The following is a 12519-nucleotide window of genomic DNA, read 5'->3' as shown; positions in this document are numbered from 1 at the left end:
ATATTCCTGTCTTGGAGCATGTGAGTAGTAAGTAAGTGATAACGCCATACCCTTTGCTCTTGTTCCTAGATAGAAGCGCTTCTGGAGGCTGCGCCTTCTGTTTTGCTTAATGGTAATTGTATCAAGCTGTCGAGGCCCTCCATTGTTTCCTGTAAGAAGCGTTTGGCCTCTAAGTTATGCAAGAAAGAATGGTCTACTAGGCCTTAATCTTGCAGTCGTTGTCGCTTGCTTGGGCTTGTAGGGTCTTCTGCTCTCTTTCTTTTCTCATCCTTTTGGCCTTATATTGTGGCCTCTAGATGTGCAGATGTATCATCTTCATTCCTTTTGCTAACATCTTTTTGCAGTACTACTTCCTTTTTGGGGCCTTCTCCGCACCAATCTCCGTTGAAGTTGGTTGATATGAGAGAACAAAGTCGTGGAGTGGTGAGAGATCCTTGAATGCCATTTGTGCTGGGTTGGGAGGGGGCATGTGAAGAGGTAACTCTGAAGCTGTTCTTACTAGTATATCAGGAATTTTCATTCCCCGTGCCTCTTGCTGCTCCAACGCCTGCTGCCTGCTGATATGATGCAATATCTTGGGATGTTTCTGCTTCCAAGCGCTGGCATTCCTTGGCAATTTCTAGAATTATGCCCCTCATCTTTTTTTCTTTCATTTTTCGCTTCCCCTTCTTCAGCTCTTGCACAATATGCTTTGTCTCATTTAATAGGTTGTGTCCTTCTTTACAGCTCTTTAACGAATGATGGTTGTTGGCCCTAGAGACACTGCAGCTTGTTGTACCTATGTTTTTGGCGTGCTTTTTCGAGAACTGGAAGGTTAGCTGCATGACTGAGAACCTTGGTAAGTAGATAGGGATTGCACACCTTTGATTGGTGTGACTTCAGGTAATTCTCCATCTCTCTATCTATGGATGCACCATGCCCAATATTCCTCTTTTTCTTCATGTACCTTGGCTATACGGTTTAGGGGGATCCTGTTATACCGGTTAACTGGCTTCACCCCTGCATAATCATAGATATTGCTCTACAAGCTTTCGCATTTACTTCATCACGTATCTTGTCATACTCTGCCCCATTGGAGTTATAGGAAATCCTTTTTAGCATATCTTCCATGGGCATCTTCTCAATATTGTGAATATGTGTCTGGATTGGTGGGGGCAACTGTAGAGCATCGCGTATCAGTTCTTCTGAGAGGAGGACCGGTTCTGTGGTGCCATCTGCCTTTGTTACTGTACCTCTCTTGGTGGCTTTGTCATATGATTTTATGTATTTCGCATATAAATTTGTGTTGATTGTGCGGGGAAGGCTTTCAGCCATTATTCCAAGACCCACTTTCTCCAGCTTACCCTTGACCACTGTATCCTCCAATATCTGTAAACACTTGGGGCTGTGGTACTAGAGCTTGATTAGTGTAATGTCTGTATGTCTTTGCTGATCATAGATCCTTGGAACTTTTGTGCATATGGCCCCAAATAGCTGAGCTTGGTGCTGCGTGGTGCTTTCTTCCTTCATTCCATGGCTGACCCTCCTGTGGTACTAGTTTGGGTTACAGCCGGAGTCTCTTTCGACTTTTGGTTCTGGTGTAGCAGAGGAGGCCATCTGTAACATTGGAAAAAGCATCAGTCATAATAACTAGTAGGATTTCGTGGTCCCCTCCTTTGTTTTTTCTCTTTCTTTTTTGGGATGTGTGTGTGTGATGCTTGATGAGAAGTGTGTTAGTGGGATCAGCAATAATAGAATGTGTTGATCGAGAAGTAGCGTTTAAGATGTGAAGTTGCAGGTGTGAAGGCTTAAGCCGTGAAAGGCTTAGGTCGTGAAGTGTTAGTTTGTGAAGAGTTAGTGTGTTAAGGGTTAGTGCGTGAAGGGCTTAACCCATGAAATAGCAGAGTTTTGTGTGTGATGTTTTTGAGTTTAAGTAAGTGTTAGTGTGTAGCTATGGCATGTCCCAAGCATTGTAATGCGATTAAGTGTAGTGTTAGTCCTACTGAAGGGTTGGTGTGGATTTCGTGAAATAGTAGACTGCTATTTCATGGGTTTCGAAAGCTCTTGCCCTTGTGAGGTGATTTAAGGGTGATGATACATCTTTTCATGCAATTTGAATATGGATGACAGGTTTACAAATCATAGCAACCCAAAAACAGAAGGAAGAACATATGCAGATGGATGGATGAAGAATGCGTTCGATTGTTTGCATTTTCTATAATTCTTTTATTCATCAAAAGAAATAAAACAATCGAAGTTGGAGGACAAGCTCCTACCTAAGATCAAAGGTCATAAGAAATGAGAGATGGAAGACCCCTCGAATGCAATCCCGTAGTAGGCGATGAACATGAATGCAAGGCGATGAAGAATAAATGTAACACAAACACAAGTCGGACAACGAAGAGAAATGCAAAAAAAGGGAAAAAGAAGCTTTTATGATTTAGCCGTCGGTCACGGCGGCTAGCTTAAATAGGCATGCCACATGCTAGCTTACGATTGGTGGAAGGCTTGTGACCGTTTCACGGTGTGAAGTGGTAAAGGTGGTTCACAAAGTGAACCATTTTGAATTGTTTCACGGTGTGAAGTGCTAAGGTGGTTCACGATGTGAACCATTTCTGTGCATTTCACGGCATGAAACTATATGATCCCTTATGCATACAAGTTTCAATACCTTATGTTTGCATTCATAGAAGGATTGAATACACATGAAACGAATGAACATGGTTCACGACATAAAGACCCACTTGTTAGGGAATGGATACCTCTTGTAATTCTTCTCTGTTTATTGCCACAGAAACTAATGTGGTACTTTGGAACTTGTGGGAATTTGTTGTTTCAACCGCTTCAGTTCAAAGTGGGAGCTTAAAATTTTTCCCTCCATCCAATTGAAGAGTGCATCTACCGAATCCTATTAAACCTGTTTTGTTTCTTGTGCATGTGAGTGCACGTCTTCCTTTCCCTTTTCCACAACTTTGTTCAGCTTTTTCTCCTTGGTGGATGAAATCGGCAATGTTGCACTCTTATGTTCACTGGGTTGAACATGCGTCTACCAAATTTTGTGCCTTCTTATCACTTGATTTAACTGGGAATTGGTCATGTGTTTGTTTATGATCCTTTCCTCTCCTCCTAAAGGTGCATGTGGTATTGGATCTTGTGTTGAACTTGGGTACCCATACTGCTATATTGCCTTGATAATAGCCTTGTGCAGCTAGTAAATCCTTTCGAGCCCATTGATTTTGAATACTTCAAGGATTGCGGGTCTACTTGGAATACTGCTTCTTGTCTTTGGTTAGCTTTCTTGGTCCCATGCCTGTAGCCTAACTTTTTTGCTTTTATCCCCATGAGACCTTGTTTGTATTATAGTATCATTGTGCTTGAAGTTGGTGGGAAGCCACTGTTGATGTACTTGATACTTTTGTATTTGTTGTTGTGGTTTTCTCATATGGAGGTGAGGTTTTGACGTGGACATGTTCTCTAGTATGGCTGCTACTTGATACTTTTGTATTTGTTGTTGTTGTTGTGGTTTTCTCATATGGAGGTGAGGTTTTGACATGGACATGTTCTCTAGTATGGCTGCTACTTTCTGTGGCAGCCTTGGTGGTTCCATGTTACCTGTCAATCATCATTGCCTATTTTCCTTTGTTTAAGGGGCTCCATAATGGTACAGTGATGTTATCCTTGCCATCATTGAGTTGAGCTGCCCTCACTTCCTAGTGGATATGACAATTATTGGCATAGATCCAAGATCGTCCAAGAATCATCTCTTCTTTCATGGATCCTGCAGGCATGACAAATACCTTTCTCACCAAGGGATTATTTCTGATAGAAATATTAACGTTTAAAAATTCCACAGCTTTTGTAGTCGATAAATGCACACTTTGGACTTGTGCATTTGTGGCTTCGAGGTGAGGTTTGTCTAGATCTACCCATGTTTCATAGGAGATCAAGTTGTTATGACTTGATCCCGTATCAATTAATGCAATGCTCTTAACGTGACTCTCTTTTGTAGAGAGTTTTATACTGAGACGTGATGGCTCAATGTCTAGATCATCCTCTTTTGTAGAGAGTTTTATACTGAGACGTGATGGCTCAATGTCCAGTTGTTATGACTTGATCCTGTATCAATTAATGCAATGCTCTTAACGTGACTCTCTTTTGTAGAGAGTTTTATACTAAGACGTGATGGCTCAATGTCCAGATCATCCTCATCAAGAAGGGTGAGTAAAGCCATATGGGTTCACATGTACCATTTTCCCTTGGATTCTCTATTGGGCCTTGGCTTCTTCTTGAGCTTGTTTGATTTTTTCTTTGGCCAATTCTTTCTTTTGTTTTAGTAGATGCTCTTGTGTGAGAATCTCTTGGGTCAGTGGTCTGTAATACTTTTTGAGTTTACTCCCATTGATGTATCCTTCCATTTGTACTCTCTCAATGATTTCAATTAGGACCGACCCTTGAGGGGTGATTTCAAATACTCTAAAAGGTCCTAATCCTCTGTATTTGAGTTTCTTTTTCTTGGTGCTTTTGACAGCATACATGAGGATGAGGTTCCCCATTTCCAGTTCCTTTTGTTTCAGGTTATGGTTGAACCAATGTTTTCGCTGCAATTTCTTGACCATAATCCCATGTGATGATGCAATTAGCCTGGTTTCATCAAGTTTTTCTAAATCAACCAATCTCTCAGCCAATGCATTTTTGGTAAGCCTCTCATGTACTGTAATTTGAAGGCTTGGAACTAAGTACTCCATAGGCATCACCACACCAATGCCATAAACTAGACAAAAGAGAGTATATCCCATTGCTACCTTATATGATGTACGATATGCCCATAGAGCTGTAGTTAGCTTATGTTCCCAATTTGTGTGATTGGGTTCTAATTTTTTAGTCAAGATGGTACATAAAATCTTGTTTGTGCTCTCTACTTAACCATTTGCTTATGGATAATAAGGTGATGACTTTCGATGGACTACAAGGAATCCGGAAAGTAAATGTTCAATCACGTCATTAATGAAATGCGAACCCCGATCACACTGACTAATTCAAGCGGGCAACCAAATCTAAAAATGATTTGTTCATATAAGAACTTGGACGTGGTTCGTGCATCAGCTCGCTTAGAGGCTCTTACCTCTACCCTTTTTGTGAAATAATTTGTGGCCAAACGATTACATATCGGGCTTGCACAATGGATGTGCTACTGGACTAACGGGTCCAATAAAATCAATCTCCCACTTCTCAAAGGGTTGTCTTACAATCACAAGGGTGAGTGGCATCCTATCTCTTTGTTGTGGAATAGCAAATCTTGACACTCCTCGCATCTTTTCACAAACTCTATGGCATCCCCGAATAACGTAGGCCACCATAGTCTCACTTGAAGCACTTTGTGAGCTGTAACTTCTCTAGCACAGTGTCCTCCGGCTATTCCTGAGTGTGCTTCTTCTAGTATTGTGAAAAATTCATCTTCTCACACATATCTTCTTAGGATATCATCCTTGCCTAGCTTATATAATTCTCCCCAGTAATCAATTGATAAGGTGTGGCGGCTTAATAAGTTGACGCATTTTATCCTTGTTCTCAAGGGTCATTCTTAGGGAAAATCATGAGCTAGATAGTCAGATATTTCCTCACTCCACTCAGGCACCATGTCAAGTTTGAACAGACAAGCATCTAGGAGGTCAAAATTCGAGACATGTGGTTGGCCAACACATGTTGTGTCCCTTTTCTTAGTGTGACCCGTAAAGTCAAATTCCAAGAGTAAAAGTAACCAACGTGTGATTCTTCTCGTGGTGGTGTAAGGCTTATTCACCAAATATAATATGGCCTCATGGTCCACAAAGAATACAAATTTGTTGGCTGGTAAGTAATGTTGATATTTCTTTACAGCATAAACCATAGCCAACCCTTCACGCTCCCTGGTGGTATAATTTATCTCTGCATCATTTAGTTGATGACGATTGGCAAAGCAAACTGGGTAATCCACAACCTATTGTTGTTTGCAAAGTTCAATACATCAATGTGCACGTGGAATATAAGATCCCAGTTGGGTGGTTTTAGGATAAATGCATTGGCCAGTGCTTTCTTTAACTTATCGTATGCTTCTTGGCATTTCTCAGTCCATTCAAAGATAATGAGTAATCTATACAATGGTTTGGCTATTTCAGCATGGAAAATGATGAAGCGACAATAATACCCAACGTGGCCCATAAACCTCTACATCTTTGTAATTAGTGGGTGGGGGTAATTCCAAGATCAGTTTTACTTTGCTCTCATCTGTGAAAATACCGTTTTCAGACATAATGTGCCCTAAGATTACACCATGTTTGACACAGAATCGACATTTCAAAGGGTTTAAGAATATACAATATAATCGACATCGCTCAAATACCTTTCTTAAGCAAGCCAAATGTTTAGTCTAGAGTGAGTGTACACATAGATCATCAATGAATACCTCCAGCCACTTTTGCAAGTAGTCCTTGAAGGCGGTGTACATCAATCGTTGGACGGTTGCTAGGGCATTGGTGAGGCCAAAAGGCATAACCTTATAAGCATATGTTCCCCACATTGTATTGAATGATGTTTTGTGCTGGTCTTCTGGTGCTATGGACACCTGATTAGAGCTTGAAAACCCGTCTAAGAAGCTATAAGCTTCTTCACTTTTACTACCCATTCCAACACATGTTCGGTATATGGCAGTGGGGGTAGTGGTCTTTCTGGTGTGCATTGACCTTTTTTGAGATCAACATAGACCCTATGATTTCCCATTCTTCTTTGGCATAATTATGATTGGTGAGAGCCAATCTGTGTGCTCGATCTCATAGATGAAATTTGCAGAGTAACCTTGAGTTTGTCAATTTCCTCCTTTATAATCGCTGTAGATTTCAGATTCATCTGGTACAACTTCTTCCTGGATGGTCTTGATCCTTCCACAATTGGAATCGTGTGTTGTACCACTTTGGGTGGTACACCCTTCATCTCTATGTATTTTTAGGTAAAGCAATCCTTGAATTCCTTGAGGAGAGCTATGAGTTCTTCTTTCTCAGCTACCGTTAAGTCCTTAGCAATATAGACAGGTTTGGTTTCCTCCCCAAGCTCTACAACAATATCAATTTCCTGAACTTCGACTGGTGGACCGTCGTATGGTGTGGATAGACCATCTTCCTTTACTCTTTTAGCCGTCATTTATACCACTTTTCGTTCGTCTCAATGGTGTATTTTTTGAAATGGTTCGGCACCACTGAGAGTAGGTCTGGTTTATCTTCATCCTCATTTTTTGTCTGAGTCATCGCCCTTTTCGCCTCATGCTTGGCTTTAGCCAGAGCCTTTAGGTCTGGTTTATCTTCATCCTCATTTTTTGTCTGAGTCATCGCCCTTTTTGCCTCATGCTTGCCTTTAGCCAGAGCCTTGTTTCATTTTTGACACCCTGCTTTCATGAGTTTAGGCGTTTTCGACTCTCTTAAGGTATAATTTTTCCCTCTCATTTTCCTTCCACGGATATCTTACTTAAATCTTCACACCAATTCTTAGAGAACTCCTTATGCACCTTAGTGACTTTGAGATATCTCAGCCCACTGGGCGTCCGTGGGTTTACTTCGTAAAACAGGGCATTTCGTCGAGCGACATATCTCTTCTGTTTTTGCCATCTTCTGAGACCACGTTGGGTACTGGTACGGCCTTGTGACCTAGACCCTTATGTGATGGAGGCTTCATCCTCCGTATCTTGTTCTCTTGGTTGCACATTTAACATGCACAGTGAGGTGGTAGGAAAGTTCCCTGATTCAACATATTGGGTTCCTCTGGATTGCAACACATCTATAGTGGCAAGCACATGCATCCAGTTTTCATTGAAATTGGAAGTGACGCGCACATTGCATCCTCTTCCTCTTCCCTTGAATTCTCCTTCATTGGTTGGCAGAGTTGTAAGGATGTGGTTCGCTCAGTGGTGTGACCAAATCATTCCCAAACAATTACCCTTCCATTGGGTGTGCCTTCCACATTTGTAGGTCAACCTTTAGAATCTACGAATCCTTTTGAACATACACATGCCCAATCATGCACCAAGTTGGCTTCCCTCATGAAAGGTTTGCCCAACCAAGATAATGTCGTATGAATCCGGTTGGCACAGAAAGTCCATTACAACAAATGTATGATGGTAGCAAAATGAAAAGACCTTAAGTCTTATGTTTTCCAACATCCCCATAGGTTTTGAAGATGTTCCATCTGCCATTTTGACAATTAGATCTGTTCTTTCCAAATCTGGTTTACCATAGTTTTCCCAACATTGTTTTGTAATGATGCTCACCCCTGCTCCTCCATTGAGGATAGCCAATACTTGGTACCTGTTATGATGGATTGGGATTGTAGCATTTATGTCATCACTCTCATAATATTGGCCTAGTTGATTGACATGTATTTTGACAAATCTGGGAGTTCTCACCTCCGCATGCTCTAGGTTTTTCTCTGCTAGAGGTGACTCGGTCTCCTCTACAGTGGACATTGGGTTTAATCTTCTCTCTACCCAATCCTTTATGTCTACCCACAATGCAAGAGTATTGCGTAAAAATGATTCTAGTGGTATTTTAACAGTGGTGGATAGTATGGCTACAAGACTACCTATGTCTCTTGGCTCCCTAGCAAGTGAGGGCTCCTTCCATGTGTTTGTCACATACTCACCCCCAGGGAATGAATGGATGGAAAAGTCTTACTCTGCTTCCTTAAAATTCTTGCCATAAGTTCACTATGAGTCCCTCCCTCAGAGTCTTTAAGAATTGGAGTAGGCACATCCGATTTCCTTTCCTTTATCACCTCGTTTCTTGGATACATTGTATCCCTAGCCATGTTAGTCCTTAATTTAGCTATGTGATTTCGTTGGCATTTCTCAATCAGGACCTTTAGCTTCTTCAAGCTTCCTTATCTCTTCTTTCAGCATTTAGATATTCACACAAATCCCCATTTGGTTTTGGTGCTTGGTCGCTCCCTTCCTTTGATTGGGTGGATCCGGTGTCAAGGGTATCTTCTTCAGAACCATCCTAGATTGTGACCATGGTGTCACCTTTGCCCACTTTTTTTACTCTTCTCCTTCTCCCAATTTTAGAGGTTGTAACACCTGCTGGGTTTTTCCCTTTGTCCAATTGTTTTGCTTATGCTCATCTCAAGACATTCAGCGGCGTGATATTCCTAGGTTGCACACTTATGGTCCCGATAATGGCAGGGTTAGCAGTGGAAGCAGAACCACTGACGACGCGATATGGACAGTCTTTGATCAAATGATCTACCCCACACTTAACATAAGCAAGTGTTTGCATGTCGTTAGGCTGTGCTGCCACCATTGGCTGAGCTTGGCCTACATGAACCACATTCTTATTAGGACAGTATGCTATATTCGATGAGGTCCACCACAACCAAAACATTGTATTGGTCCCCTTCTCATGGTTGAGTTTATTTCCTTGCCTTTCCATTGTACCATGGTTTGAAACATTGGCATTGGTGTATTGTTCTGTAAGACATAATACTTTGGCGTGACCTCCCTAGGCTCTTTGTAGTAATCACTATTGATTTCGACCTCACGAATGACTTCCCCCTTGTCCAAGGGTTTCTCAATCAATACTTGGTTGATTTTAGCCCGTGGAGGTTGTGGTGGCAATAGAACAAGTGGCAGAAAAGGTGACATGTCCTGCATTCGAAACATCCCTCTCGGTAAGTAGGATGGGTTTGGTTGTCGTGTAGTCGCAGTAGGTTGAACTGGTGGTGCTAGTAAGGCTAGCAGTACTTTGGGTGTCCGCAGTTGTGCTACAGGCTGCTAGACCCTCGGATACCTGCACATGGAATTGTCATGGTTTCCCAATCTCACACAATGAGCACAATAAAGTAATTGCCTTAGTCTTAATTGAGGGAATTCGGTAGTGATGTGATTCTTTTTGCAAATGGAACACCAAATCAGATCTCTCCGAGGGTAGAGATGAGCATGCCCTGATGCTTCTCTCCCATCCTTGACCTTTAATTTCTCTAATATAGCATTGCTGAGCTCATCCACTGTCATGTTTCCAACTTGCTTCCTCTGGGTTCCTGTGTCTTTATGACTTACGACTCGCGATGTTGTTGCTACTGAAGCTACCTTGGCATCTTCAGGTTGTGGCAATTCAAGCGTATTGTCTTCATATTCTATTGCCAGCTTACAACATGCATTTGAAGTAGCCGGTCGGGCTAATACTAGATAATCATGCATTTTATGATCTCGGAATTGTCTCTGGAAGTAAGGCAATAACTGATCATTGGTTAGCCTCTCCTGTAACTTGCATCTTGAATTCAAGTGCTTAAGTCGAGATACATAATCTCGCATGGACTCATTTTCTTTTTGCTTGATATTATGAAGCTGAGCTGCCACACAGGATTCCATCACCACTTTGAGCAAAGCTTGGTATGAACACATTCTTAAGCCTAGTGAAGTTAACTTTATCCTTTGGCTTTAGGATTCGATACCATTGATAAGCCTTTCCTTCTAGGGTCAGCGAAAAAGCATGGATCGTGGTCACATCACTCACTGGCCCCCACAGGTGTCGCAGGTTGGCTTAAAGATCTCAATATGTTGGATTGGGTCCCCATCCCCCGAGAACTTTTGCACCACGAGAACTTTTGTACAAGCTTGGAAATGATATGTATCTTCATTTGGTCTAGATTCTAGAGTGGTCCCTAGTTCCCTAACCATTTCTTGGCCCATTTCCGCGGCCATATTTAGCAGATCCACCCTTGTGACTGCGTTAAGATCTGCATTTGGATCCACAATTGGCCTTTGAGTAGCTACTCCCCCCTACCTAGACCTTGTCCTCTTCTTCCTACATTTGTTCTTCTAGGCAATTTGGGTCTATGGCTAGGTCCGGCCATCTCCTCATCACCTGGTTCATTATTAGTGACCTCAACCTGCTTTTGTTGGATTAAGAGCTCCATGCCTTGCAAGAATACGGGATCATTGATCATTTCATGTGTGTCTTCCCTTCTTGTATAGAGGCGATCCTCACCTTCTGTAGATTCCCTAGGTAAATTATCTTCGTCATTTTGTGTATCATCAAGGCCTTCCTCTGTCCTCGACTCTTCATTAGTGGGTTCTAGAGTTAGTATTGCTCCTTCAGTCATGCCCATCCACATGTTATTCGTAGCATTTGTAGACGTTTCCAGTTCCTTTCCACGTGATTGAAATGGATTTACATTCTCCATTTCCTTCTATTCCTCTCTTGTTCTTCGAGTATTGAGCTCTTGTTTTCTTAAGCTCAATAATTGTAGTTGTCGCTCCACCTCAACCCTCTTCAAGTCTATTTCTATTTCCTCCAATGTGGGGAAGAAGACTTGACCTGTCCCCTGGCTGCACTTTCCTTATCTCTCCTAACCCTAGGGGTTGTTCCATTGATCTTCATAGTGTTAGGTTGCCTGGAACCAGAAGGTTGGGTTGGTACCATGTCCAGTGCTAGTTGACCCGCAGATTGCGCATCACATTTTGTCTTGTGTTAGAGATTAAAAAATCCCTTGGCTATATCAAAGATTCCACTAGATCTTATAGGGGAAGATGGTTTTTCTTCCTTTCTAAGGCTAGAGAGTCATAGCCCTTCTTCCATGGATTTTTCACTACTTGTATCAACGGTGGTCAGATTCCTTTAAGCTAAAACACTTGATTGAGTGCTCGCCGAATGGCTTGAACCAACACTCTATTGATAGGAAGATCTTGGGTGATTTGATGCACTATTGTAGGGAGTAAGGTCGTCTCTCCAATGACTTTACCAGACCTCAAGTGCATGAGAATGTGATTTGACAGGCTGAATTGCTACCCCAATTTTTTTTTTCATAGGTTTTTGCCGAACTAAGTTTTTGGGTCATGAAACTGCAGACTCACAGTTCACGTTGTGAAATAGCAGATGCAACTCACGTCATGAAGTAGCAGAAAACGTAAATCGTTCATGTCGTGAACTATTTCCTACACTTTGACGTGTTTAGTAGACACTTCAGATTTTCAAGTCAAATTGCCTTGATTTGAGTCGGATAGACTCCAATTATGCAATTAAGGTACTCCCCTAACTTTAGTCTAACAGCCCTTAGTTCGTGAACTAGATCTGCAACTAATAGTTCACGCCATGAAACCGCAGAGGAAAGTTCACATCATGAAGTAGTAAATAAGGGTTCATGTGAAACAAGGAATGGTTCATGTCGTGAAGTGCTAAGTGGTTCACACCGTCAAACCGGAAATGGTTCATGTCGCGTGAAGTCATCAATGTTTCACATTGTGAAGCAGGTTGTGTTTCACGCTGTGAAACACCTCACTGCTATTTCACGGGATAAGATTCCTTCAGTATTATTGTGTCAGATGTGTCTCGATAAGGTAACCTATTTTTGGCAAGGTAATCCCAAAATTTTCGGCGTTGATTGCGGAAGGTGGTTCACGTTGTGAAGTAGTAGGAAATGGTTTATGCCATGAACCGTTTTCTGTCCTTTCACGTGTTTAGTTTTCACATGGACAAAATGATGTTTGGGATGTAATTTACCTATCCAAATGATCCAGAATGG

The sequence above is a fragment of the Cibotium barometz genome, chromosome 44 (genome assembly GCF_041138505.1).
Source record: "Cibotium barometz isolate CiBa-2024 chromosome 44, ASM4113850v1, whole genome shotgun sequence".
In the NCBI taxonomy this organism is placed as follows: Eukaryota; Viridiplantae; Streptophyta; class Polypodiopsida; order Cyatheales; family Cibotiaceae; genus Cibotium; species Cibotium barometz.
Note: the sequence above shows the minus strand (reverse complement) of the source record.